The sequence below is a fragment of the Poromitra crassiceps genome, assembly GCF_964638095.1.
Source record: "Poromitra crassiceps genome assembly, chromosome: 22".
NCBI lineage: Eukaryota > Metazoa > Chordata > Actinopteri > Beryciformes > Melamphaidae > Poromitra > Poromitra crassiceps.
The window spans coordinates 940,486-954,469 of record NC_139647.1 but is presented as its reverse complement, the minus strand read 5'-3'; the positions used below and the strand labels follow the sequence as shown (position 1 = coordinate 954,469).

The 13,984-nt window shown below is 45.6% G+C and overlaps 1 protein-coding gene across 1 annotated transcript in view; it reads right to left on the bottom strand.

The window, feature by feature from the left end:
• The window catches only part of zcchc24 (zinc finger, CCHC domain containing 24), a 75,669-nt gene that overhangs the window by 55,947 nt on the left and 5,738 nt on the right, over positions 1–13,984 (bottom strand). The window lies entirely within an intron of this gene.

Sequence of the window (13,984 nt, the reverse complement as noted above, 5' to 3'; positions counted from 1 at the left end):
CCTCTACTGTCTTATTAGTTTTCCAGAATAGTTGCAGTGCAGGTCTGCAGGAGAGATGAGATGATGGCAACATAGCATGAGCTGCCTGGAACTCAAACCCAGGCAGTCACTGCTCTATAATGTTGACATTAGCAGCCTGATATATTATTTGAAATTATTTTTGTAACAGTGTTTTCTGCCCGTTCCTCCTACTGGTGGTCATACAGTACATTGTGCTTTTTGTAAAATTCTGAATGAAATAATTGAATGTACTTCCGGTATTTATTGTATATAGACTAGGGCTGTGAATCTTCACTGGCCTCACGATTCGATTCGATTACGATTCATCTGTCAACGATTCGATTCGATTCGATTCCACGATGCATCACGATACATCTTGATACAGCTGAAAGTATTGCAGCTCCAAGTATCACATCCTCAATTTTCTGCATTATTACTATTATTATGGCTACTTTTTCATCAATGAATACAATACAGTCAGATAAATATCAACTTCCTTTTTTACTTAGAAAGTGCTTTAAAATCTGAATGTCAATAGAAATTTAAACATAAACGATTCAACGATTCATCTGTCAACGATTCGATTCGATTCGAAACTTGTACCACTGTTCCTTCAGAGGTTGTAGTTGTCATAGACTGTGTTGCATAGTTGATCGCTCTATTGCTGACAAAAATGTGTTAATGTAAGTCGCTTTGGATAAAAGCATCTGCCAAATGACGTAATGTAATGTAATGTAATGTAATGTAATGTAATGATTCGATTCACACGTCCGCATCGCGATGCATCAATTATACGATTAATTTTGACACCCTTAATATAGAGGACATGTCCGCCTTACGCAGCACAACGCTGAAGACGCCTTTTGGCTGAAACGTCCGTTGCTGCTCTCTGTCCCAGAAGAACATTTTAGTGCGCTGGCATGTTCTCTTTTTTTAAACCACAATGACACAAAGACTCCGGATTGCAAGACAGCAAAGTTGTGTAGTGTGAACAGAACAGCGACTGACTGACTGACTGACTGTCGTGTAGTGTGTCCGTGCCATAAGCCTCAGTGTGTGACTGTTGACCCCAATGACACTGTGGATGAGAATCTCTGACAAACAAGCCACAGTCTGCAAGTGCTGCTATCTTCTACTTGTCACAATGTCAGAAATAAACACAATAAGAGTTCAAGCAAAAGTACAATCGCGTATAAACTGAGCAGTGACGTGGTTTCTCCTATGCTGCTCTGACCAGATTATATAAGGGGATGAGACGAGCAACTGAACCCACTCTCTCTACACATTGTTGTTTATTTTCTTTTATTAACTTGTGCCTGCACGCTACGATGCTGGCTCAGCAGTTTGGCAGGAAGAGGATTCAGACCTATGAGAAACTGTCTCCAAGTTAAGCTAGTGGGAAAACAATCATCTAGGATTAACTACATAACTGCCTGAGACAATAAGAAGGATTTCGGTGGAGCACATCGGTGGATTTAGTCTGTTGCCAATCGCTCTGAGTGAACGCATCGACCAATCAGAACACAGAAGATGCCTGGAGGTACGGTGGTGCAGTGGTAAGCACTATCGCCTCACAGCTCGAAGGTCGTGGGTTCGATTCCCACCTGGGCCGATGTGAACACTGAAGGAATGCGTGCCCGTCCGCATGTCCTCGAGTGCCCACCACCCGGGTGGGGGTCGGCAAAATGGCCTTTCTGTGTGGAGTTTGCATGTTCTCCCCGTGCCTCCCGGGGGTCTCCTTCATATAGGAACCCCCTTCACAAAAACATGCAACATCCTGGTTGCTTATATGGTTCCTCCTCTGATCGTTAAGGGCGCCTGTTCAGAGGGAGGGGAACTGGTTGGAATAGCGTGAACCTCCCACGTGCTATGTCCTACCGGTGAAGCTTCCTCGGGCAGGTGAAAAGAAGCGGCTGACTTGACTGCCCATGTCTCGGAGGATGCATGGAATCAGTCTCGGCTCTCCCCAGATCGGCAGAGGATGGAGTAGCAACCAGGATTGAGTAATTCAAATGAGCACTAAAACGGGGGATAAAAATGGGATAAAAAATCGGGAAAAAAACATAAAAAAAATAAAAAATAAAAAGAAGACAGAAGATGCCGACTTCATGAACCGAAATACATATTTGAAATGAGATAAGTGATCGACTTAAAAAGGCATATTCAGAAACCGGAAGGTAATTTCAGCACTGTTGCGGATAACTCATTACAAAAGTAACATATTACATGTAATATATTACTTTTAGCAGTAACTCAGTAATATAACTTATTACTTATAGGATTTCAGTAATATCATACCAGTGATAGTTATAAATTGAGATCATTTTTTAATCAAAGCACATATTTAAATAAAGATACAATCATTTCCTAATTAAACTGTTTTTATGCAAACAACCACTATAGATGACAATAACAAAGGAAAATGATAACATTTAGAATTTTGGATTGTTTACACTGACTTCAAGAATTATTTTTCAGGATGGTTCCAGGGCGGCGATGTCATTCTGCTGCTGCTGTTGTTTTGGTGAAAGTAATGCAAAAGTAGTGTAATAAGTAATGAGTTACTCTACACAGACAGTAATATTGTAAAGTAACTTATTACTTTCAAATGAAAGTAACTAGTAATATGTAGTATATTACATTTTGAAAGTAACTTGCCCAACACTGCATTTCAGTGGAAGGTATATTGTGTATATATATATATATTGGTGGTGATCACTTTCATGTAAGTCTATTTCAACATTTGAGCCAACATTCTGCTGTGAGTTTACCTGCCCAGGGCAAATATAACAACGCTGCCCCTGAGAGAGGGGGTGAAGTGTCATGGTCACCAAAACAGGAAGTGGTGCGATTGTTGTCTCAGCAAAAACCCAGAGGAAGAATGAGATTCCTGTACAGAACACAAAGCAGCTGGCAGGAAACGCCACTTTTATCATTCTTTTCACTTTGATTTCCTTTCAGGGGAAGTGCCCTCACTGCCCTCTCTCTGGCCTGCTGTCTCTCAGCTCTGTGCCCTGTCACACGGCCAAACTATACCCTCTCTGTGTGACACACACACACACACACACACACACACACACACACAAACTATACCCTCTCTGTGTCTGACACACACATTTAAATGATTTACTTATGTCCACATAAATACAGAGTACAAAGGACATAAACACTAATAACGCAGTCAGATGCTGGGAGACAGTTAGTTACAAAAGTGCCTAGTTGACAACCACAGTAATGTGTACAACAACAACAAAAAGGAACACCCCACAGGGTGCAAGTTGACAAATACAGTTACACTGTAATACAAGATATTGGTTAGTATCCACAAAAAGCAGCGCCTTCTCCATATTGAGCGGCTACCAATAATAGCAGAGTCTCAGACTTGGCCCCAGGGCACAGACAGATACCATGGCCCCAGGGTACAGACAGATACCATGGCCCCAGGGCACAGACAGATACCATGGCCCCAGGGCACAGACAGATAACATGGCCCCAGCCCCCAGGGCACGGACAGATACCATGGCCCCAGGGCACAGACAGATACCATGGCCCTAGGGCAGAGACAGATACCATGGCCCCAGGGCACAGACAGATACCATGGCCCCAGGGCACAGACAGATACCATGGCCCCAGGGTACAGACAGATAACATGGCCCCAGGGCACAGACAGATACCATGGCCCCAGGGTACAGACAGATACCATGGCCCCAGGGTACAGACAGATAACATGGCCCCAGGGCAGAGAGAGATACCATGGCCCCAGGGCACAGACAGATACCATGGCCCCAGGGCACAGACAGATACCATGGCCCTAGGGCAGAGACAGATACATGGTCCCAGGGCACAGACAGATACCATGGCCCCAGGGCACAAACAGATACCATGGCCCCAGGGCAGAGACAGATACCATGGCCCCAGGGCACAGACAGATACCATGGCCCCAGGGCACAAACAGATACCATGGCCCCAGGGTACAGACAGATACCATGGCCCCAGGGCACAGACAGATACCATGGGGGTGAAATGTGTCGCATTCCATTATGACAAATGATGAAGTGTGACTGGGGTGTTGACTGAGAGATTGTTTATCATCAACAATGTTAAGAAAGTGCGCGATTCATAGAGAGAGACAGACAGACAGACGCAGAGAGAAAAGACGGTCTCTGTATAGAACACACAGCAGCTAGGAGGGAATGTAAACAGATGATTATGCTGTATTATAATTAGATACTTTTCAGTGAATGCAAAGGGTAGTTAAATTAAGATCAGTGAAGCTAAGATCAGTTGAGGCTGTAATGATAGCTGCCATGTACTGTGGGTTCTTTCTTCTCTCCTAGGAACATTGGCCTGTGGGGACACAGCTAACATCCAGTACACATCCAGCTACATACAGTACGGCTCACATCATCTGTGTGCTGCATCTACGGCTCAATCACTGTCTAATCATCAGCATTGGACTAACTTATCAAAGGAGGCTAGTAGCAACCTGTTTAGGTCAATTTAACATTTTATTTCCAAAACTAGAGTTGACAACCACGTTTGAGGCAGAGGTTTTCTGTGTGTGAGTTGGAAATTGCATAGCAGGAGGATTCAAATGGGCCCTAAATCTATGTGTTTTTTTGACTGGAACATTTAAATTTTGCAATGTAGCAGAAGGTGGTAGTCTATTGGATAGAGACGTGATTGGTTCAAATCCCATGACGACGCGGCTTGTTGGTAGGCAGGCAGGACTACTGCCCGGACTACCCGCAACACCCCGATTTAATTATCTTCATTCACAAGCCTAGCATTTCCTCAAAACGTTTGGTTTCAGATATCATCCCGAAAAAGCACCATTGAGTCCACTAAATTGCTGTTTCTGCTGTTCTGATACTGCAACCCACAAAAATCACGTTGGAAATAAAGACAATTATTTTTCGAATATGTGTGTCGTCTGATATACAGTATTGGGAGCAAACTAGGCGTAGAGTGTACGGGCACTCACAGTGTATAAATGAAGGGGTCTGAACCTGATTCAATTTAGGACTTTATTATTGGAGCTACACGCTCCAGGAAATTGGGTGTGCCCACACTCAGCCACACACACACACACACGCACACACACACACACACGCGCACACGCAGACACACACACGCACACACACACACACACACACACAAACACACACACACACACACACACACACACACACACACACACACACACACACACACACTCAGCCACACACACACACACACACACACACACACACACACACACACACACACACACACACACTCAGCCACACACACACACACACACACACACACACACACACGCACACGCACACACACACACACAAACACACACACACACACACACACACACACACACACACACACACACACACACACACACACACTCAGCCACACACACACACACACACACACACACACACACGCTCAGCCAAACGACATGTTTTCCAGCAGGGAAGCACACAGTCAGCATGATGTAACGACAGTAAAATATAAACTAGATATGTAATTGCATGACCCTCCCCCCCCCCCCCTCCATCCAATGCAACAACAAACTGAACCATTAAAACAAAGTGGTTGCACACAATTATCGCAGCACGTCTGCGCCAACCAATTTGGAACAGGATTAACTGCTTTGTCAAATGCAGACATTGGAAATTGGGAGATTTTAATCCAGACACGTTTTTTGGGGTCGGCACCACAGCAGCTACTGATGTTTGCTGCAGTAGACTAAAGTGGGTTAGCAGATAACGACGGCATTAAGTCATTAAAGTTGATCTCCAACACAACCGAAAGAAAAACACGTTTTGACAAGTAACACATTACAGAGCTCAAAAGCCCCATTTGCCTGCGGTGTAAACGAGGCCGTCACTTCACAGCTATATGGCCTCCATGTTGACACTGTTCTAATGGCAGATGATGGCCGCCATTTGTCTCAATGGGTCACCGCTGCTGCGATGGCCAGCACAGACACAGACGAGGTGTGAGGCCTGAGCCTAAAGTATAGGCAGATGGTCCAGGGTAGGAAATTAGCGGGGGCTCGTGGGCAAAATGCCCCTAAAAAGATCTAGAATTGCCCTTGGAACTGGGATGACGGGGGGCTTTTAAATGCCTTCATAAAATAACGAGTTTAATACTTTCTGTGTTTTAACATGATTCTGTATTTGCAAAGCGTGACCTGAAAATGGGCAACTAGGCATCCGTACAACCCCCTCCTCCTACTAGCGTTATTTACCTCAGTGACAGACAGCGCAGGCTAGCAGGCCAGCTAGTTCACTCATGTTTTTGCCAAGTACATTAATAACATGGCAGACCATCAAAAGTGTTGTTGAGATCGGAAATGGGGATCTTTAACTGTGATTGTTTATGAACTTTTAGAAATAAAATATGCTTGGATCAGAGTCATTGATTGGTCTGTCATGCTACATAGGTGCAACTAAGGTATTTTCCAATATTTGATAAAATTGCCCTGGAAATGATCCAAAATGCCCCCGAAATATATTTCACAGGGGCAAAAATAGCCCTGGTTTGGAAAAGTGAATTTCCTACCCTGCTATGGTCACAATCAGATCAGCAGCAGGGGTGTGGAGAGAAGCACGTCGGCCACATCACCTGGACAAGGCTAGCTTTGGCTGACTGAGAGTGATGAGAGGAGATGTCAGCACTTGGACGTATCAACGTGAAACGGGACACCTTTTTGAAATTCAATCTGTGTTTTCTCCTCCTCAGTCGAACAGTGTGTACAGCGACGTCAAAGACTGAATGGCATATCCGCTGAAACATATTTCTCCTGGGGGAAGTTAGGAGGGAGATTTAGTCCACAGCAGAGAGACCCAGTGTAAACAAGCCCTATCAGCCACTTTCAGTGTTGGGCAAGTTACTTTCAAAATGTAATATACTACATATTACTAGTTATTTTAATTTTAAAGTAATCAGTTACTTTACAATATTACTTTCTGTGTAGAGTAACTCGTATTACACTATTTTTGCATTACTTTCACCAAAATAACAGCAGCAGCAGAATGACATCGCCGCCCCGGAACCATCCCGAAAAATAATTTAAAGTGTCTTGAAGTCAGTGTAAAGTGTCCAAAATTCTAAATGTTATCCTTTTCCTTTGTTATTCTCATCTATAATGGGGGGGGGGGGGGGGGGGGGGGGGGGGGTTCATAAAAACACACAATTTGAAATGTGGAAATGATTGTATCTATTAAAATCTATGCTTTGATAAAAATAAAAATAAAGTAACTCAGTATGTAACTTGTGTTACTTGACAAAGTAACTGGTATAATATTACTGAAATCCTGAAATACTGAAGTTACATTACCGAGTTACTGCTAAAAGTAATATATTACATGAAATATGTTACTTTTGTAATGAGTTATGCCCAACACTGGCTACAGCAGAGAGACCCAGTGTAAACAAGCCCTATATCAGCCACTTTTCCCAAAGGCAGCCCTACAGAGAGAGATGTACAGTACAGGAGAAGACAAGGGGGGAAATAAAGTTTGAAATTGAGGCTATATATACACACACAGGCATTCCACAGCCATGATAAGAGTTTGAACAAAAGGCACATTATCCTAGAGGGATAAAGAAGGCTCTGTATGTGGATCAATGAGCTTCATGTGTTTCTGATCAACACAGTAACTGCTCCTCTTTTTAGATCTGCCCTCCCATCTGTCTCTCCCTCACTACCAGACACATACATAACATTCATTAGGGATGCACCGATCCACATTTTTTCACTTCCGATCCGATTCCGATACCTGAATTTGGATATCTGCCGATACCGATATTATGCCGATACCAATATTCTTCTTGAATATACAGTATAGGCAAAGATTTGGCCAATTAAAGTTTTTTTAAAAATCTACCTTGCAAAAAGCAGACAAAATTAAGAAAATATACAAGGCAAAGAAGGATACTATTTATACATGGGCAAATTACGGCCCGCGCTGGAATTGGAAAAAAAAAAAAAAAAAAAAAACGATTCCGATCCGATCCGATCCGATCCGTGAATTAGTGCCAATATCGGCACCCGATACCGATATTGGATCGGATCGGCCCCATCCCTAACATTAATGTTTCAGTGAAGACATGAGCCTAATGTATGTTTCCATGAGCTTGATTTATAATGTGTTTCCAGAGTCTTCAAGGAGCAAGATGGTGCTGAAGCAGACAAATGCCTATGTCATCAGGGAGTTTTTCATCAGCACTGACGCATTACAGCCACTGACGAGTTGTTTTTTTTAATCATGTTTTTTCTCCTCCTCCCATTTTATTTTGTAGGACTACTTGGCCAATTCCCCCAGCTCTCCCGGTCATTGCTCCACCCCCTCTGCCGATCTGGGGAGAGTTGTAGACTAGCACATGCTTCCTCTGATACATGTGCAGTCGCCAGCCGCTTCTTTTCACCCCACAGCGAGGAGTTTCACCGGAAGGACGTAGCGCGTGGGAGGATCACGCTACTCCCCCAAGTTCCCCTTCCCCCGAACAGACCAGAGGAGGCACTAGTGCAGCGCCCAGCCAGGAGCCATACCCCACCGGCTTGGTTAACAAAAGTGTATGGGAGCGCGAATTTGGGTTCAGCAGGATAATCTTCACAAACGTGGATAACTTTTATGACTTTTGGAACGTAAATGCGTATTTTTTTTAAACACGATTTTTAGAAAACGCTTCGAAAGGCATAAAACTGATTAACGTTTGTGAAGATTATCCTGCTGAACCCAAATTCGCATTCCCATAAACTTTTGTTAACCACAGACCTTATTTGATGCATTTTAAGTGAAATCCCCATTCTAAAACCCCCATAGACTTTTCCACTGACGAACCAAAATGGCGGCGATTTCTGGTTAAGCCTACGAAAATAAGTCATCCCTGCGGCACTCTATTGTGTCTGTAGGAACGTCTGACCAAGCCGGAAGTACCAAAAAATTGAACCCGGGTCTCCACGGTGATAGGTGAGTGCTTTTAACTACACTACCCAGACGCCCCAGCACTGAGGAGCACTGAGCTGCAGCAGTAGTCTCACATAGGCAGCCTAACAGAGCCATACAAGTAAGTCAGTTCCCTGTGCTTCCTCAGGTGGAAGCAGAGTGTAATGCTGAATGTGATGTCCATTATTCCAGGCTTTTTAACAGCTAGGCATTGTCCCCAAATTCAAAATGTCTGCAGTTTCTGCAGAGGTGACGGTCGTGAAAATCCAATTCTGGCTGAAGGACTGAACCACTTCCAAATATGTGGGGGGGTTCTTGCTGTGGGGACAAGTTATGGGAATGCAATATATGACCACCAATGAATGGGTCACAGTGACTCAGGAGGAGTGGAGCTCATGAACACGCACACACACACACACACACACACACACACATGCACAACACACACACACACACACACACACACACACACACACACTCACACACACACACACTCACACACTCACACACACACACACACACACACACACACACGTACACACACACACACACACACACACACCGACACCGACACACACACACACACTCTCTCGCGCGCGCACACACACACACACACACACACACACACACACACACACACACACACACACACACACGGAGAGCATCCACTCCCACATTCCCTCAAACCTGCATTCCGAAAAATACATTTTTCCATGAGTTCATCCTTCTATTGGGAAACATAACAAGAGGATGTCAATCAGTGCATCGCTGTGCTCGAACATCCATTCATAATCCTGAGTGATCAGTGAAGTCAGAGGCGGGGCCAACTGTCATCAGAGGCGGGGCCAACTGTCAGGATGGATGATTAGGGCACAGAACAGAACCAAATGATGAGTTCAAGTGGAAGACATGTTGGGAAGGGGCCAAAGTGTGGCAGCGAGGGGGCATTCTGCTCATAACTGGAGGAGCGAGGGGGCATTCTGCTCATAACTGGAGGAGCGAGGGGGCATTCTGCTCATAACTGGAGGAGCGAGGGGGCATTCTGCTCATAACTGGTGGAGCGAGGGGGCATTCTGCTCATAACTGGTGGAGCGAGGGGGCATTCTGCTCATAACTGGTGGAGCGAGGGGGCATTCTGCTCATAACTGGAGGAGCGAGGGGGCATTCTGCTCATAACTGGAGGAGCGAGGGGGCATTCTGCTCATAACTGGAGGAGCGAGGGGGCATTCTGCTCATAACTGGTGGAGCGAGGGGGCATTCTGCTCATAACTGGTGGAGCGAGGGGGCATTCTGCTCATAACTGGTGGAGCGAGGGGGCATTCTGCTCATAACTGGAGGAGCGAGGGGGCATTCTGCTCATAACTGGAGGAGCGAGGGGGCATTCTGCTCATAACTGGAGGAGCGAGGGGGCATTCTGCTCATAACTGGAGGAGCGAGGGGGCATTCTGCTCATAACTGGAGGAGCGAGGGGGCATTCTGCTCATAACTGGAGGAGCGAGGGGGCATTCTGCTCATAACTGGTGGAGCGAGGGGGCATTCTGCTCATAACTGGAGGAGTGAGCTCATTTTCCCAATAAAACCAGTTGACATAACACCTCTGTGCCCATGACAGACAGGGCAGCGCTGGGCAGCTGCTGCCTGGCTCCACTACCAAGACCAATAGCTCTCTGAACGCAGCCACCGGCTTCCGTTCTCACAGACCATTCATCCATGAGTGCATCCAATAGAAACCATGTAGCAAAGAGAAGGAAACGCACACTGAGGTCACCTCAACCATGTTCTTATTATCTGAGATCTGAGTCTTGACTTAAGCAAAGGAAGAAATAGAGAAACAATCATATTAGGAGAACAGGCTGATGGGTATATTATTATAACCCATAGAGTGCCAAAGTCACACCCTCTTCCGGGTTCAGCATGGGGCTTAAAGGATTTCATCCAGCATTCATTTTTGCCATAGATGTTTCATAAAATCATTATTGAGTTTTACTTAGTCAAACCAAGCAATTCAGCTATTATTTAGAATCAGTAGAGACCATAGAACATTTAAAAAAAAGTTACATATTTTTTTCTGATCCTGTGTGTGTGTGTGTGTGTGTGTGTGTGTGTGTGTGTGTGTATGTGTGTGTGTGTGTGCGTGCGTGTGTGCGCGTGTGTGTGTGCGTGTGTGTGTGTGTGTGTACTGTGTGTGTGTGTGTGTGTGTGTGTGTGTGTGTGTGTGTGTGTGTGTGTGTGTGTGTGTGTGTGTGTGTGTGTGTGTGTGTGAATGGGGAATTAAATCCCTCAGGCCCCGTGCCGAACCCGGAAGAGGGCGTGACTTTGGCACCCTATTCCCGCTCCTGCAAACTGGTGGTGAACTCCCCGACGTCTACAAGAACAAAACAACTAAAGTGTTGAGGTGAAACAGAAGAAGAGGACTGGACATGTCATCAGAATGTGACTCTCTGTGCTGGACCAGGATCAAACTCAGCAGCACCCTGTGAAGTCAGAGCTGTGTTTTCACTGGCCCAGTCCCTCTGGACACAACCACCTCTGAGTGTGTCCTCGGATGGATTTCCTCCCCTGGTCACAGCAGAGACTCCCTGGTCACAGCAGAGACTCCCTGGACACAGCAGAGACTCCCTGGACACAGCAGAGACTCCCTGGACACACAATGGATCAGTCCATGTTGTGGAGTAGCGTTAGCCTGATACCAGATTGAATTGTCAACTCGTTACACTACATTTCCATCTTCTAGTCTGACATCACCCCTGTCCCCTGTCTAACTGATTTCCATGAGGGGAATCCCCCAGGGGAATCCCCCAGGGGAATTCCATGTTCCATAACCAACCACTAACAATCAACAGAGACCAACGTATCTGCCTGAATATGATGTTAATCCAGTCGGGAGAAAGCAAAAACAAAAACAAAAAAATCCCTATGAATAAATGTCTTCAAAGCAGAGTGCTGTTTGGATTTCAAAATGATCTGTACTTTTAATCGATTTAAAACAGCATCAAGAGCAGCGTCTATCTCGTATTCCTCCTCTGTGCTGTTGACAATGGCATTAAGCACAAATTATGCTCGAGCGCAATCGCCGGCGCTGACTGCGTCGAGGGGGTCGCCGCAGCTGGGCGTCCTATCGGCGCAGCTCAGTGTAGGGGGCGTGCAGCTCCTCGAAAATGTGACTCCGCGGCGTCAACTCCTTGTTGTGAGGAATGAGGAAATGCCATTTCCTCATTTAACAGTGCTTGTCCCTCATCTAGCAAAGCCTTCTGCAGGCTCACCGGAATGAGTTTTGAAATGGAGGGACAATAAAATGTCCCCCCACCGACATGATTGCAAGTTCTTGGTAAACGACACGATAACGTTTTGGACGTGTTTTGGACGAGTTACGTTCGAGTATGCACAGTCTCGCTGTCGCCGCTCGGCGGCGGCAAGGCTCCAAGTCGAGGCTGCGCAGAACCATGCCGGGTGCTTTAGTCTCGCCTGTTGCACTGTTTATTGCCGCCTATTGGCTAATCAATCCCCCCTCTGCGCTGATTGGCTAATCGTTTGTTCAAGCGAGGAAAACGCTGTTGGCATGATGCCACGATGCCAGACCAGAAGCAACCAAAACTCAACTCTGTGGAGTGGGCGGAGTGGAAGGTCTGGACCCAGGCTAGATTAGTGTTTCTCCCGGTGATAATGCAGGATTGGAAAATATTGCTCAGAGAATGACACATGCCTTGGCCAAGGAAGCGAGCAGGTCCGATTTTGATTGCGAGACATGTGCCAGATCTGTTGCTTGGACCTTCGATAGATCAAGCACACCTGGACTACCTTCAGCTAGGCAGCTGACACATGCAGGGACAGGTGACGGGACAATAGTGTATGTGACGGAGCACAAATGGAAGGTGGATTCATCGAGAAGAAGAAGCCCCAGAGAGAGAGGGCTAAATAGCTGAGGTGGTGTTGAACTGTGTAGGTGTGGAGGCCGCGTGGGGACGGCTGCTTTTTGTGTTTCCGTTGGCAGTTTAACGAACAGGCGAAATATAAAGCAGAAGAAGACTGAGTGTGATTTGAGTTACACCCCTGGATGCTTACAGCCAGGCGGAGATTGATTTCATAGCTTGTATTGTCAAGAGGGAGGAATGTTAGCATTTTCACTGACTCGCCAACCTTGAAGATCAGCGGTTCAAAAGTTCAAATACACAGCGTTAACAAATAGATTTACGAGTATGAGGGATACAAATATCATAAAGCTACTCAATTCACACCTGCTCCAAAGTTAAACATATAAAGAGGATTTGGTCAGGGCTGGCGTCAGCAATCACTGGATCACGTAAAGGCCGGAAAAAGGAAAAGGTTACTGTATATATATATATATATATATTATATATATATATATATATATATATATATATATATATATATATATATATATATATATATATATATTCAGGGCTAGAAATATTTCACTTTGTGTGTAATGGGGGGCACGGTGGCTCAGTGGTAGAGCTGTCGCCTCACAGTCAGAAGGTCCTGAGTTCGATTCTCGCCTGGGACACTGTGAGCGCTGTGGTTGTGTTCCCCTCCATATCTTCAGTGCCTACTGCCCAGGTGGGGTATCTCGTCGTAAGGGCCTTTCTCTCTGTGTGGAGTTTGCATGTTCTCCCCGTGCTCCCCCAGGGGGTTCCTCCGTATATAACCCCCCCACTAAAAACATGCAGAAGATCAGATCGTCATCGTCATCCGACCAGTGACGACAACATCCGAAGTTGGTCCCCGGGCGCTGTACGAGAAAGCGACCACTGCTCCTGGCCTGCCCCCCGGAGGAAAGGACATGCCTGGATGGGTTAAATGCAGAGGACACTTTTCACCGGCCACTGTCAGCATGAGTGTGTTGTGGCCGCATGCATGTGTTGTGGTGTTCGTGTGACAATAAAAGACGGGGCTTGTCCCGTTACGAGAGAGAGTTTTTAATGAATATATAATCCATGAAAGTTTCACTTTTTGAAAGGAATTATGGAAAAAAAACTAACTTATTATGCTATTCTAATTTTTGGAAAGGA